The sequence below is a fragment of the Indicator indicator genome, chromosome Z, assembly GCF_027791375.1.
Source record: "Indicator indicator isolate 239-I01 chromosome Z, UM_Iind_1.1, whole genome shotgun sequence".
In the NCBI taxonomy this organism is placed as follows: Eukaryota; Metazoa; Chordata; class Aves; order Piciformes; family Indicatoridae; genus Indicator; species Indicator indicator.
The window spans coordinates 62,326,406-62,341,652 of NC_072053.1; positions in this window are offsets into that span (position 1 = coordinate 62,326,406).

A 15,247-nucleotide genomic window follows, 5' to 3' on the forward strand; every position below is an offset into this window, starting at 1 on the left:
TGGAAATATGTACTTAGATGTGCTAAAAAATACACAGAAATAATTTATGAGCAATAATCTCCATTTCTTGATCTGTAGTAGGGAGAATATTCTACAAACATATTTGAAAAGAGCATGTGTGCTGCAATAATACCTTTTTCTTTTTTTTTTTTTTTTTGACAATGTGGAGATTTTCTGTAATTTTTGAATACTAAAATTAATAACTTCATTTTAGACCACAATATCAAGTGATAGTTGGTACTTAAGGAAATTAATGAAGGAAAGAAAAAAAAATATAACTTCATGTGCAGCATTACTGTATTAGTTCCATGTTTTCACCTTAAATCTTGTAATAGTTCCGTAAGAGAAATGCCATATGGCTGTCAAAATATCTCTAAAGGAGCAATAAATCATTAGATAGGAAAGTCCTTGAGCATTTTTAATCTTAATGGATATGTACATCTGATAATATTTTTAAAAAGGGGAGGTATCCCAGGATGAGTTTAACAACGTTGCTAAGTCTTGTAGGAAAAAAATTAGAGAGGCAAAAGCCCATTTAGAACTTAGACTGGCCACTGCTATAAAGGAGAATAAAAAAATATTTCTACAAATATATTAATGGCAAAAGAAAAGGCAAGGACAACCTCCACTCCTTATTGGATGTGGAGGGGGATATAGTAACAAAAGATGAGGATAAGGCAGAGATACTTAACACCTTCTTTGCTTCAGTCTTCAATAGAGAGAGAGACTGTCTTCAGGACAACTGGCCTCCTGAACTGGCAGATGGAGTCGGGGACCAGTATAGTCCCCCTGTAATCCAGGAGGAAGCAGTAAGGGACCTGCTGACCCACTTGGATCCTCATAAGTCCATGGGATCCTAGGGTGCTGAGAGAGCTGGCAGATGAGCTGGCCAAGCCACTCTCCATCATTTATCAGCAGTCCTGGCTCACAGGTGAGGTCCCTGATGACTGGAGGCTGGCCATCCACAAAAAGGGCCTGAAAGAGGAACCAGGAAATTCCAGATCTGTCAGCCTGACCTCGGTGCCAGGCAAGGTTATGGAGCAGGTCATCCTGAGTACAATCACACAGAACCTGCAAGATGGTCAAGGGATCAGACCCAGCCAGCATGGATTCAGGAGGGGCAGGTCCTGCCTGACCAACCTGACCTGCTTTTATGATCAGGTTACCTGTCTGGTGAATGCGGGGAAGGCTGTGGATGTAGTCTACCTGGACTTCAGCAAAGCCTTTGACACTGTCTGCCACAAGAAGCTCCTGGCAAAGCTGGCAGCTCGTGGTTTGGACAGATTCACTCTGAAATGGGTCAAGAACTGGCTGGAGGGCCGGGCCCAGAGAGTGGTGGTGAATGGTGCCACATCCAGTTGGCAGCCAGTCACTAGTGGTGTCCCCCAGGGATCAGTGCTGGGCCCCATCCTGTTCAGTATCTTTATTGATGACGTAGATGAAGGAATTGAGTCCATCATCAGTAAGTTTGCAGATGACACCAAGTTAGGAGCAGGTGTTGATCTGTTGGAGGGTAGAAGGGCCCTGCAGAGGGACCTGGACAGGCTGGATGGGTGGGCAGAGGCCAATGGGATGAGATTCAACAAGGCTAAGTGCAGGGTTCTACACTTCGGCCACAACAACCCCAAGCAGCACTACAGGCTGGGGACAGAGTGGCTGGAGAGCGGCCAGACAGAAAGGGACCTGGGGGTGCTGGTCGATAGTAGGCTGAACATGAACCAGGAGTGTGCCCAGGAAGCCAGGAGAGCCAATGGCATCCTGGCCTGGATCAGGAATAGTGTGGCCAGCAGGACAAGGGAGGTTATTCTTCCCCTGTACTCAGCACTGGTCAGGCCACGTCTTGAGTTTTGTGTCCAGTTCTGGGGTCCTCAATTCAAGAGAGATGTTGAGGTACTGGAACGTGTCCAGAGAAGGGCAACAAAGCTGGTGAGGGGTCTGGAACACAAACCCTATGGGGAGAGGCTGAGGGAGCTGGGGTTGTTTAGCCTGGTGAAGAGGAGGCTCAGGAGTGACCTCATTGCTGTGTACAACTACCTGAAGGGAGGTTGTAGCCAGGTGGGGGTTGGTCTCTTCTCCCAGGCAACCAGCAGCAGAACAAGAGGACACAGTCTCAAGTTGTGCCAGGGGAGGTATAGGCTGGATATTAGGAGGAAGTTCTTCACAGAGAGGGTGATTGCCCATTGGAATGGGCTGCCCAGGGAGGTGGTGGAGTTGCCATCACTGGAGATGTTCAAGAGGAGACTGGGTGAAGCACTTAGTGCCATGGTCTGGCTGGTTGATCGGTTGGACTGGATGATCTTGGAGGTCTCTTCCAACTTGGTTGATTCTATGATTCTATGATAAGCTTTGAGCAGCTGAGTGTAGTTCAGAGTTGTCCCTGCCCATGGCAGGAGGGTTGGAGCAGATGATCTCTGAGGTCCCTTCCAACCTGAGTCATTCTCTGACTGATTCTGTGACTGATTCATAAATAAAAAAGTAAATCTCTTTGGTAAACACATAAACCAGGCAAACTGAAGTGGCTAGCTGACACATCAGCTCTTCACAGCAAGTATTAACTTCCTGCTATTGTTACTTGAGTAAGTTTTAGTTGGTGAAAGTAGCCATTAAGGACTGTTATGAGATGGGTGTTTAATACTCTTATGAAATGAGGTGGACAATAGCTCCTTACTCAGAAAATAACCTCTATAAATGAAGCTCTGCTGGATGGTCTTAGCAGGGAAGAAAAGTCCATTTATGGTCTTTCTGATGTAACAGGTACTCTGTTTTCTGTGAGAAGAAATCATGCCCTGGTATCCCCTATACTGTTCTGGGTACTCAAGTGACATTGTAACATCACTGAAATAAAAAAAGGTACTACATGATGTTTTCTACTTTGTCTTATGTCCAGGATGTGAAACAAGATTTTACATTAAACTACCACAACGTCTTTTAAAAAAATTACATCTGAGATTATTATGGACATTATGTTTCTGTTTCTTTTCCTGCATCTATGTAGGTGTTTCTAAGCTGTCATCATAAGTCTTTTTATTTTCTGGGAAATGTCTGAAAATGCCTTATCACAAAAAACACCTCAGAAAGCTGAGCAGCAGTCTTATTTTTTATACTTACGTTCTTGGTTTGTAATATTTTATTTCCTATTATCCTGTAAATTAAATTATTTTCTGTTTTGCTGAAAAGGAAAATGTCAACTAAATATTTTGATGAAGGTTGTTGAAGAGTGCAGTGTCATCACAGTGAATGCCAGATGTGTAGCATGGTAATTAAATTCATTAATAAACTTCTATCACCCAAACACTACATCTTGGGATTTGTGAAAATCAACAGTTAATGTTTTCTCAGAGTTACTGTGGTGTGTTAAAAATGCTTTTACATTATTATTGGTTTTGCTAAAACATGAAGGTCCCATTGTACACTCAGCTCTGGAGGAGTCAATAGAAATGCATTGCCCCCTGAGAAATTACACTATTGGAGCAGTCATAAACTGCATTACCATTAGTCTTTAATGATAATCTTTCAAATTATTCTGTATGTCATCTGCAGGCAAAGACTGACTTTTCCTGTGTAATGTTATAATCTCCATTTTTCTCTTGAAATGCTTATGAAAATGTTATTGACCTTCTTAGAGTTTATGTGAGAGACTCAGGGTGGTTGCATCTATTTATTTGGTTCATTCTAGCGGCAAACTGTCGAAAGGAGAAAAGATACTGGCTGTAAAACTAGCCTGATAGAAAGGCTTTTCTTGCACTGTAACGCCTGTTCTGACATTTCTGCGCAGCAGGAACAGTATGATGAAATGCTGTTGTATTCCCTGCCATAGCTTCACAGTATCTCATCACCAGTTCAGGAAATTATTAACCTCAATGTCTCTTAGAATGACTGTCATCTTTTCTACCTGCAGTGACAGGACTTAAAGATGAACAGTAAATGGGGAATTATTCAATGATTTTTTTTTTTTGTTAAGGGTTATAGCTAGAAAACTGATTCAGTGAAGCAATTTTATCTGCCCTTGGATATCCTCAACATACAGTATGTAGTTTCAGTAGAGAGAGCAGAAGAATTTAATTTAGAAAATTTGCATTTTTATCTCTTTTCTGGCATTCAGTGAACTCAAATGCAATTAACTCTTTCATTGCTTTAGCTTTGCAACACAGCATATTCTTAAGAAGAGTACTTCTGTGAACCCTCTGGTATTTAACAAAATTAACAAAGGAAGTGAAAGCAATCTCAGATAATCTCAAAATTGTTTCTATTCTAAGTACATTTGTGGTCGTTGGAAGAAGGGGAAGGCCAGTCAGAAGGCTTACAGACTTGTGAGTATGTGCAGGGATAAAATTTAAAGGACCAAAGCCCAGCTGTAAATTAATCTGTCTTTAGCTCCTAAAGACAACAAGAAATATTTCTACAAGTAATTTTGCAACAAGAGGAGGACTAAGGAGAATCTCTGCCCATTGTTGGATTCAAAAGGGAGCAACAGTGCTAAAGGATGAGGAAGAGTTTAAGGTACCCTGTACCTTCTTGACCTCAGTATTTAGCAATCAGACCAGTTGTGTACTGGATACCCAGCCCTCTGAGCTGGAAGATAGAGATGGGAAGCAGAATGAAGCTCTCGTAATCCAAGAGAAGATGGTTAGCACTGTGTTGTGTCACTTAGACCATTTCATTGATAAAGATATTAAAGAAAACTGACTTCTATACTGCGACCAGGGAAATGCCACTTATGACCATCTGCCACCTGAATTTAATTTTGTTCACCACCACCCTTTGGGCCTAACCATCCAGACAGTTTTAAACCCTGTGTCCAACCATCTGAACGATGAGCAGGTGTTTTATCTAGGAGGATGCTGTGGGAGACCATGTTAAATACCTTATTACAGTCCAGGTAAACAACATCCCCAGCCTTTTCCTCATCCAGGAATCAGGACCAGCCCTTCATGAACCCATGCTGACTGGTTTTCATTACCTGGTACCCTGCATGTTGTGTGTAATAGCACTCAATATGATCTGACCAGACAGGCTCTTTTCAGTGGTACCCACTGGCGGGAAGAAAGGCAAGGGGCACAAACTGCAAAAGAGAGCTTCCATCTGAACATCAGGAAACACAGTGAAGAAATCACTGTGAGATTAACTAAACACTGGAAAAGTAGCCCAAACAGGTTGTGGAGTGGCCTTCATTGAAGATATTCAAAAAGCTGTCTGAACGTAGTCCTTGCTCTATGTGACCCCTCAAGCAGGGAGATTTAGAACTGATGAACTCCAGGGATCCTTTTGCACCCCAAGGAGGCTCTTATTCTGTGAGATGCTCATGAGATCTAAGATAAATTTTAGAATTTATCTAAAATTCTGTTTTAGAATTCTAGTGAATTTTTGACATGATATGCATCTGTGGCTCTGGGTCAAACTAATCAGAGAGTGCTTTATCTTTTAATTTCTTGAGCAATTCATATGACTACATTTTTTGTTACTCTTTCAAAATTTTCTTCTGGTTTAGATTTTTGCTAGTAAGTAATTTATATCTTACGTTTCTCGTGATCATATGATTGTGCTATTGAAAAAAAAAAAGAAGTTTGGTTTGAATTTTTTGTTTTGTTCTTTTTTACTCCCAGTTTCTGGGACAAAAGGTCTTTACTGCCCATATGTGTTACCTTCACAAGCATGCATGGAAGAAGACAGACAAACAAGAATAAGGGAGCTCTTAGCTCTTAGCACTGATAGGACAAAGGGCAATGGGTACAAACTGGAATACAGGAGGTTTCACTTATACATAATGAAAAATTTTTTTACTTTGAGGGTGACAGCACTGGAACAGAGAGATTGTGGAGTCTTCTTCTCTGGAGATTTTCAAAACCCTCCTGGATATGTGCCTGATCTAGGCAAACCTGCTTTAGCAGAGGGGTTACACTAGATGATCTCCAGAGATTCCTTCTAACTCTAATCTGTGATTCTGTGATTCAGATCCTACAATTCCTATTAAAACTGAGGTTAAAAAGCAAACAAACAAACAAAACCACAAAAGAACCCCACAACCCAACAATACAACACATTTCTTTATCAAGTATTAGGAATTGTGTTAACTTTTGGTCTGAAAAGTGCATTAACTTCATAGAATAAATTGATGTATGTATATATATATTTTTAGGACAGAAATTAAAAATTTTCTCTTGTTGCACAAGACTTGTGTTTTGACTTATTTTACCATTGTATCTGTCAGACTTGGGAGTAGCCAAATGTGTGTTCGTCACTTCGTTTTTGTTTGCCACTTCATTTTTATTTGACTTCAGTCCCCTGTGAAAATTAATAATTGAGACAGGAAAATTGTGGCTCAGACCTGCAGGAAATGTTTTATTTTTGTAGCTACAAAAGGGCATGGTTTGGAAATGAGACGGATGTGATCCAAAGCCAATTTTCTTATACTTTATTTAATATAATATTTGAATCATTTTACAAATAAGTGTTAATATATTAGTTGTGCACAAAGGATGGACAATGGACAATTGCCTTAAGGTAAATTAAGACAGTTGGCGAAATGGAGAAATATGGTTGGAAATCTACATGTGATGCTTCTGGGACATAAATTTTCTTTCCTTTTTAACTGCAATGGGTTGCAATTTCAATTAAACACTTTCATTTTATTTTTTTTGTTTGGTTGGTTAGTTGATTTTGGTTTTGGTTTTGGTTTTTTTTTCCAGCATCAAGCTTATTTATCAGTTTATTCAGCTGGAGGGACATTTTACATAAGGGCATGGCAATTGTTTGGCTGGGAGAGTTAATTTTGAAGAGAAAACTCTGTTGTCTGGGCAGAGTTGTGTGATATGAAGCAGAACCAGAAGGGGAATAAAGAATATACTCCTTCTGAATCAAAGAAATATGGGAAGGTTGTTCTTTGCTTCTCTTCCTTCATGCCTTTTGTGAGGTCAAATTTTAATATTCCTATTCTATTTTTCAAATAGAAAAGAAGAAATGTCCGAATTACTAATATAGGAGTGTGGCATGCTATGCAAAAATGCAGTCTCTTGCTTTAGTAATACACTGTTTCTTGTGTCCAATGCTTCACTTGTACCTAGCAGAAACACCAATGTGATACAAGTTATATGAACAGTGAATGCTGAATTAAACCACTTTTGAAAAAGTAAGTAAGTCTGGATACTATTCAGTGTGCACCTGTCTACTCTGGTTTACATGACATGACAAATGCTGACAGATTTATGAGAGGGAATGGCCAATGAAAAGAACTTTGCCTGAGTAGTAAGGACTACAATTTCGATCTGCTTCTGTGAATAATCAAGGACTTAGTAAGGATTGTGTAGGACACAGATCTGTGACTTAAATTTCTATTGCACTGAACTGGTTAACAGTTCTTGAAATAGATTTTTTTTTTTTAAAAGAGAACCAAAAGGATACATCGTTGATGTAGTTCACTACAAAATGACTTGCAAGTATGAAGCATTGAGCTTAAAGTGAAAGATAGGAGTAGAAAGTTATTAATTCAGTAGATCTCTCTACCAATTAAGAGTATTTCTGTTCTCCACTCACAGAAGAAAAACACTTATTTAAAAATATTTTTTCTTTAATAATTTATTCTATTCTTGTTTCTCTGCTGGAGGCATTTTTCACTAGGAGCCAGCTATGGGAAGAGAGAGGGAGAGAGAGAAACCACACTGTGATGTACATAAATGGTATTTGACATTGTGTCATCTGCATTGCATAACATTTATGCAAGTAAAGGATTGCTCCATTATGTGCAGATGTTAGAAAGCTGGTGTTTACTGAAGTTGTTTTGGTGACTACAGCAATGTATATTTCAATATCAAATCATAGTTTTAATATATGTGTTTTTTCTCCCTGTAGATGACTTAAAGAAAGAAGTATTACTGTTGTTTTGGGCTGGATGAAGTCATATTTCCCATCATGAGGAGATGAGTACTTCAGGCAATGCTTCAGGTTTTAGAGACTCACAGAACCACAGAAACATTCAGGCTGGAAATGACCCTCAGGATCACCAAGTCCAACCCTGAACCCTACTCTACAAGCTTCACCCCTAAACCATATCCCCAAGCACCACATCCAAACCACCTTTAAACTCCTCCAGGGTTAAAGGTGTCCAATAATGTATTTCAAACCCTGCTCATTGAACACTGCAATGAGTAAAACTGGTTGGGAGGAGTGACAGAGCTCTACCTGAGGAAATTATCCTGCTGAGGAAATAAATGGAAGGTGGTTAGGCAATTTTGCACCACGTAATCAGTTTGTACTGTTAGCATCCTGAGACAGTGGCATGTGTACAAAGGGTGCTCCAGTTGGGATCATTACTCCTTACCAGTTGGGATCATTACTCATTACCAGCAACAGTTGCAGCAGCGTTCTCTACCATCAGTTTCCAGCAAGTGACCCAGAGGAAAGAACAGCAGTGGATTATGAAACTGCTGTAAGCCAAGCAGAAGCTCTTTCTGCAGCAGAGCTTGTGGTGGGTTGAAATCCCCTTCCCACATTAACCACACCAGACTAGCTCAGTTTGGAAGCAAATGAATCTGTATTTACAAGCAAAAACTATAGTCTACAATGGAATGCAATGAATATATACAAAATACACAGTGTTTACAATATTTACGGATTTACAATTAACAGGAACAGCACAAGACCCTCCTGGCCAAAGCCCGAAAAGCTGTCACTCTGCCTCCCCCTTTCCTGCCTTCCCCAGGCCTCACTGACAAAAGGAAGAAAGACAAGAAGCAGAGAGGTTGTTAGAACTTAGCTTTCAAGGTCAATAGCCAGTGTGTTATCTCCAAAGCAAAGCCAGAAGAGAAGAGCAGAAACACTCTGCTAGAATGCTGCAGAGAGAACACTGAACTTTTGTTTTGAGAACTGAATATTAAAGATTTCTATCTCTCCAATGGAAATGTTTAGAATAATCATTATTTTTCTTTTACATCCAATTGTGATTTATTTACATTCTTTTATTTTTCTGCTTGAACTCTGTGAAAAGAAATTAAAGGCGTAGCCTTAAAACCATCACAGAGCTGAAGTAAAGCTTTGGAGGATTTTTATGGTGCCTTCACCAACTGGAAAGTGCAGAATGGGTAGGAGGAGCTTGGCCCAAGTCTTTCACCTACGTGCAGCAAACAAAACCTCTGAAAAAAAAAAAAATCCAGATCTATGTTGTCATTTAATTACATTCGAAAACTACTCCCACTTCACGGCATTTGAACCATATCAGTCTTCCTAACAGAGACTTCCCATCCTCCACATCACTACATTTAATTCTTTAGGGTTCTATGTGCTTGTAAGGACATTGTTTCAAGCTGTTATGAAACAGTAAAACAGATACCCGTTACATAAACTTCTCTGAATGCAGTGGAACTAAAAGCTGTGCCATGATGTTAATACTACTGAAAATACACATCTATATGTGTGCACACACATGGGGTGGGGGGGCTGTATAGACACAACAATTGTATGTATGAAAAAACAGCCAATCAGCTGCTATAAGCTGCAAAACTCTGCATCCAAAATGACACAGAACCACATCTCAGATGCGCTGCTAGCAGATCCAGAGAGGGTTTCTGCCACTTTACTCTGCTGTGAGACCTCACTTGGAGTACTGTGTACAGGTCTGGAGCTCTCAGTACAGGAAAGACATGGACGTGATGGAGCAGGTCCAGAGGAGTGCCATGAGAATGATCTGGGGGAGGGAGCTGGAGTTGCCCAAACCAGAGAAGAGGAGGCTCTGGGGAGACCAAATAGTGGGCTTCCAGTACCTGGAAGTGGCTACAAAAAGATGGAGAGAGACTGTTTACAAAGGCCTGCAAGAAGGATGGAGAGAGAATGTTTACAAAGGCCTGCAGTGACAGGACAGGGGGCAGTGGCTTTAAGCTGCAGTTGCTAGTCAGAGAAGCTAATATCTGTTAGTTTTGGAAACCATGAGGCTGGCCTATACTCTGTCCATCTGTTCCTAATGTTCAGGGTTTAATCAATCCCTATCTTAGTAGCAGTAGAAATACATTGGTTGTCTAGATGCCACTTGTTAAGCCTATCAGGAAGGAATTCTCATGAGTTTAAAACAGCATCCCGTCTTCTCAGTCATGTTTAGATTCAGCACCAGAGTTGGCCTATATCCTGGTTTTAACTGTGGTTTGAGTGTGATCTTGAGAGACTTGATACATTTTTGAGCCGGTATGTGTAAGAGGCTGTAATCTCAGAAAAGCCTCTGTAGAAAATTTTCTGTGCACATAGAATCATAGAATCAAGAAGGCTGGAAGAGACCTCAAAGATCATCGAGTCCAACCTGTCACCCTAAACCTCATGACTATCTAAACCATGGCACCAAGTGCCACGTCCAATCCCCTCTTGAACACCTCCAGGGATGGTGACTCCACCACCTCCCTGGGCAGCCCATTCTAATGGCCAACCACTCTCTCTGTGAAGAACTTCCTCCTCACCTCCAGCCTAAACCTCCCCTGGCACAGCTTGAGACTGTGTCCTCTTGTTCTGGTGCTGGTTGCCTGGGAGAAGAGACCAAACCCCTCCTGGCTACAACCTCCCTTCAGTAGTTGTAGACAGCAATGAGGTCTCCCCTAAGCCTCCTCTTCTCCAGGCTAAACAGTCCCAGCTCCCTCAGCCTCTCCTCATAGGGCTTGTGCTCAAGGCCTCTCACGAGCCTCGTTGCCCTTCTCTGGACATGCTCCAGCAATTCAAAATCTTTCCTAAACTGAGGGGCCCAGAACTGGACACAGTACTCAAGGTGTGGCCTAACCAGTGCTGTGTACAGGGGTACAATGACCTCCCTGCTCCTGCTGGCCACACTATGCCTGATGCAGGCCAGGATGCCATTGGCTCTCTTGGCCACCTGGACACACTGCTGGCTCATGTTCAGGCAGCTGTCAACCAGTACCCCCTGGTCCCTTTCCACCTGGCTGCTCTCCAGCCACTCTGACCCCAGCCTGTAGCTCTGCATGGGGTTGTTGTGGCCAAAGTGCAGCACCCGGCACTTGCACTTGGATTTGTTGAATGCCGTCCTGTTGGACTCTGCCCATCTGTCCAGCCTGTCAAGGTCCCTCTGCAGAGCCCTTCTACCTTCTAACAGATCAACACCTGCCCCCAGCTTGGTGTCATCTGCAAATTTACTGATGATGGACTCAATTCCCTCATCCAGATCATCAATAAAGATATTGAACAGGATGGGGCCCAGCACTGATCCCTGGGGGACACCACTAGTGCCTGGCTGCCAGCTGGATGTGGCACCATTCACCACCACTCTCTGGGCTCGGCCCTCCAGCCAGTTCCTAACCCAGCGCACAGTGCTGCTGTCCAAGCCACAGGCTGACAGCTTGGCCAGGAGTTTGCTGTGGGGGACAGTGTCAAAGGCCTTGCTGAAGTCCAGGTAGACTACATCCACAGCCTTTCCCACGTCCACCAGGCTGGTCACCTGATCATAGAAGGAGATCAGGTTGGTCAGGCAGGACCTGCCCTTCCTAAATCCATGTGAAACAATGTGAGAGATGATTCATTCTCTCTGACCTAGAAATCAATTAATCTAGGAAAAGGAGTTTGACAGGGTTTAATCTACATCATGTGGGGTTGGGTTTGAAATGTGTCATTTGGCATTTGCTTACTGGTGGTCCTAGCTTTCTCTAATAATTAGTTAGTGTCTGCTAAAATGACAGAATTAAAAGTGTAAGATTAATTTTGCTGATAAGTATTCAGTCACTAAACACAGTTGTGGCTTCCATTACACTTCACAATTACTGCCTTTTTTAATGTCTACACAAAATTATTCAATAGAAAGACTAAATAAAATTTAATCTTAAGTCTCCAGCAAAATTGTGAAGGCCATAAAAGCCCAATATAAGGAGCAGTAAATTCATAATTTAAGGAACATAGTATGTAAAATATATTTCCATCTTTTTTAAATGTCACTGTGATTAAGAACTGAATTGCTTCCACCATTTCTATTTTACGTAAATTATTGGAGATAAGACGGAGTAGTGGGAAAGAGATGGGGAATTGCATCAATAGTGCATGAATAAATCTATTAAACATCAAAAATAGTCTGTGTACTAGTGAACTTTTACTACATAAAAGATATTTTTATCTTTCAGGGGAGGAAACTTAGAAAAGTAAATTAAAGTTATGACTGAATTATTTCCAAGACATTTTCCTAAGGACTGTTCTGTTTTTAACACATTCTAATTCTCCCATTAAATGCTCAGGTCCGTAACAGAAGCACAGACAATGAATAAACTTCTTGGTAAATACGTGACCTCTTTTTTTTTTTTTTTTTTTAATAATTGCAGAAGTAAATGGGCTTACAAGAATATTCTTTTTGGAAAGTTGTGGTATCTGGTGAATTTTTTAACAAGACACACGTGTAGATGGTATTTGTCCTTTCTTTCCCGCCCTTTCTTGTCCATGTTGCCACACTCTAAAAGAAATTTGGTTCACATGCTTTTATTTGCCTGTAGGTTTCTGTGTCTGTCATGTATGTGGAAATAAAATTCAAAGGAGTTTGCAAAAATGGATTTGTTTTCAACAAGTAACTTTCCTCTACAGCAGAGACTACTCCATGACTCCAGGACTTTCCATTAATTCTGTCATGAATCTTGCTGTGGTCTCTGAAGTGGAAAGTGGAAGAAGTAGGTCTGCAGAGAAGTGTAATACATGTCAGGATATATTTCTTTCTGTAGCCTTAAGAGGCAAATAATGATTTTATACCAAGAAAATGGGTCTTGTATTTTTTTTTACTAATAAAAAAGTCTGGTAATAACTTTATTGTGAACAATCAGAAGATTTCCAGTTATGTTATATGCCTTCAAATTTCCTACTTTGTACTTTTGAGGATTACATGAAATTAACAACAACAACAACAAAAATTCTCTGCAAGGAAACAAACAAGAAAATACCAGTAAACTGAAAGTAAAAAACTCATTGTGAATTGCTAAGTGGATAAACTGTATAATGAGGATGTATCTGCTTGCTCTTTGCTACCCAGGTTAATGGGATTATATTTTGGTTTGGATCCTAATAACAAAATTTGGAACTAAAGAGTTCTCAGTTTTTGGAGAAATAAAGAGGGGGGTCAACAGAACTGCCATCTCTGACTTCCAGTGGGCAGATTTCGGCCTGCTTTGGAGACTGGTGGACAGAGTCCCTTGAGAAGCAATCCTGGAGGGTCAAGGAGTCCAGGAAGGCTGGAGACTGTTCAAGAGGGAAGGCTGTTTCCCTGTGCTAAAATAAAAGCTGGTGGGGAAGAAGGCTGCCCTGGTTGCATTGGTTGCAACTCAGGGGAAAAAGAAGAAGGTCACTGGGAGAAGGAGCAGGACACTCAGCTTGTCATGAAAGTATGCAGTGAGAAAATTAGAAGGGACAAATCCCAACTAGAAATTAATCTGGTTTCAGATGTTAAAGAGAACAGAAAACCCTTCTACAAATACACTAGGAACAAAAGGAGGACCAAGAAGAATCTCTGTCCTTTGTTGGATTGAGGGGCAACAAAGTAGTGTAGCGGTAGAGCCATGACATGGCCCGGTACAAACCCAGACAGGCTTTAAGATGTCTAGACAGGGTCCCTTTCTCTCCCCTCCTTCCTGCAGAAAAACAGGGCAACATGGGAAAAAGATCTGCAAATCCTTTGCAGATTCTTCCTATCCTCAAGCAGATTAACACTGCCACGCAACTGTCATCTGCAAATTTACTGAGGGTTCACTTGATTTCCTCATCCAGATCATTCATAAAGATATTAAAGAGAACTGGCTCCAGTACCAAGCCCTAGAGAACACCACTGGTTACCAGCTGCCAGTTGGATTTAACTCCATTCACCACCACTATTTTGACCTAGCCATGCAGTCTTTTATTAACCCAGCAAGGTGTCCACTGATCCAAGCCATGAGTAGCCACTTTCTCCAGAAGGATGTTGTGGGAGACATTTCAAATGCTGTTAAACACTGTCCAGGCAGACAATATCTGCAACCTTTCCCTGATCCGCTAAGAAGGGGTCACCTTGTCATAGAAGGACATCAGGTTTGTTCAATGGGACATGCCCTTCATGAACCCATGCTGACTGGGCCTGATCATCTGATAGCCCTGAAAATGCTGCATAATGGCACTCAGGATTACCTGCTCCATGACCTTACCTGGTACCAAGGTCCTACTGACAGGTCTATAATTCACTGTGTCCTCTTTCTGACTCCTCGTGTGGATGGGTGTCACATTTGCCAATCTCCATTCAGTTGCAACCTCTCCACTTAGCCAGGACTGCTTCTGCCTGATGGAATGTGGCTAGGTGAGAGCTTCCACCAGCTCCCTCACTGCCCTTGCGTGTATACCATCTGCCCCATAGACTTGTGTATATTTAAGTGGTGCAGCATGTCACTAACCATCTCCTCTTGGATTATGGGGGCTTCATGCTGCTCCTTATCCCTATCTTCCAGTTTGTGGGGCTGTGTATCCAGTGAACAACTGGCTTTACTACTAAAGACTGAGGGGCAGAAAGTATTGAGTACCTCAGACTGTTCCTCATATTTTACTACTTTTTGTGGTCAAAGGGGGAATATTATTAATTAATTACCCTCACAACAATAATAAACGATGTGGAAAATGGGTATTAATAAAAATAGCAACACTTTATTAATAAAATATGCCAAAACTCATTGAATAGGATTATTGTACAGTTGGAATATATATTTAAAATGGGAATATGCAGTCTTAGGGCAAAATACAAAGAATTTTATGCAAATTAGGAGGCAACAACTTGGAAAGAGAAAGTCCCCGAGAGCAGATAATGCTCGATTACAGCAGGGGGAGGCTCAATAAGAACCTTTAAATCCAAAGGGCAATGAACTAATTACTCACAGCTGGTTTTACTCACACACGGATGCTGCTGCTGCTGTATGAGAGTTTACCGCATGGTCCCAGGCTGATCTGGCTTCAGTGGACGGTGGGCAGTTAACAATTGTTGTGATGGATGCTTGCTTGGTTCCTGGGTAAACTGAGGCACGGCACAATTCTGGTAGCAAGGGGAAGCAGGCTAGGCGGATCTGGCTTCTAGGCTTGTGGTTTCTCCGGCTTGCTGTGTATGGCTCGTGGCTTTATCCCAGGCTCTGGACTAGGTGCTTGAGGAAGGGCAGGGCAACTCGAGGAAGCTTCTACAAGACAGGTCCAAGTAGGCTTAAAGCAAGGTTTGAGCAAGGCAAGGCAAGGGTGACTTCCAAGTCACTTGTATATATACAAATTGTCAGAGAGTGATTGTTCCTATGGG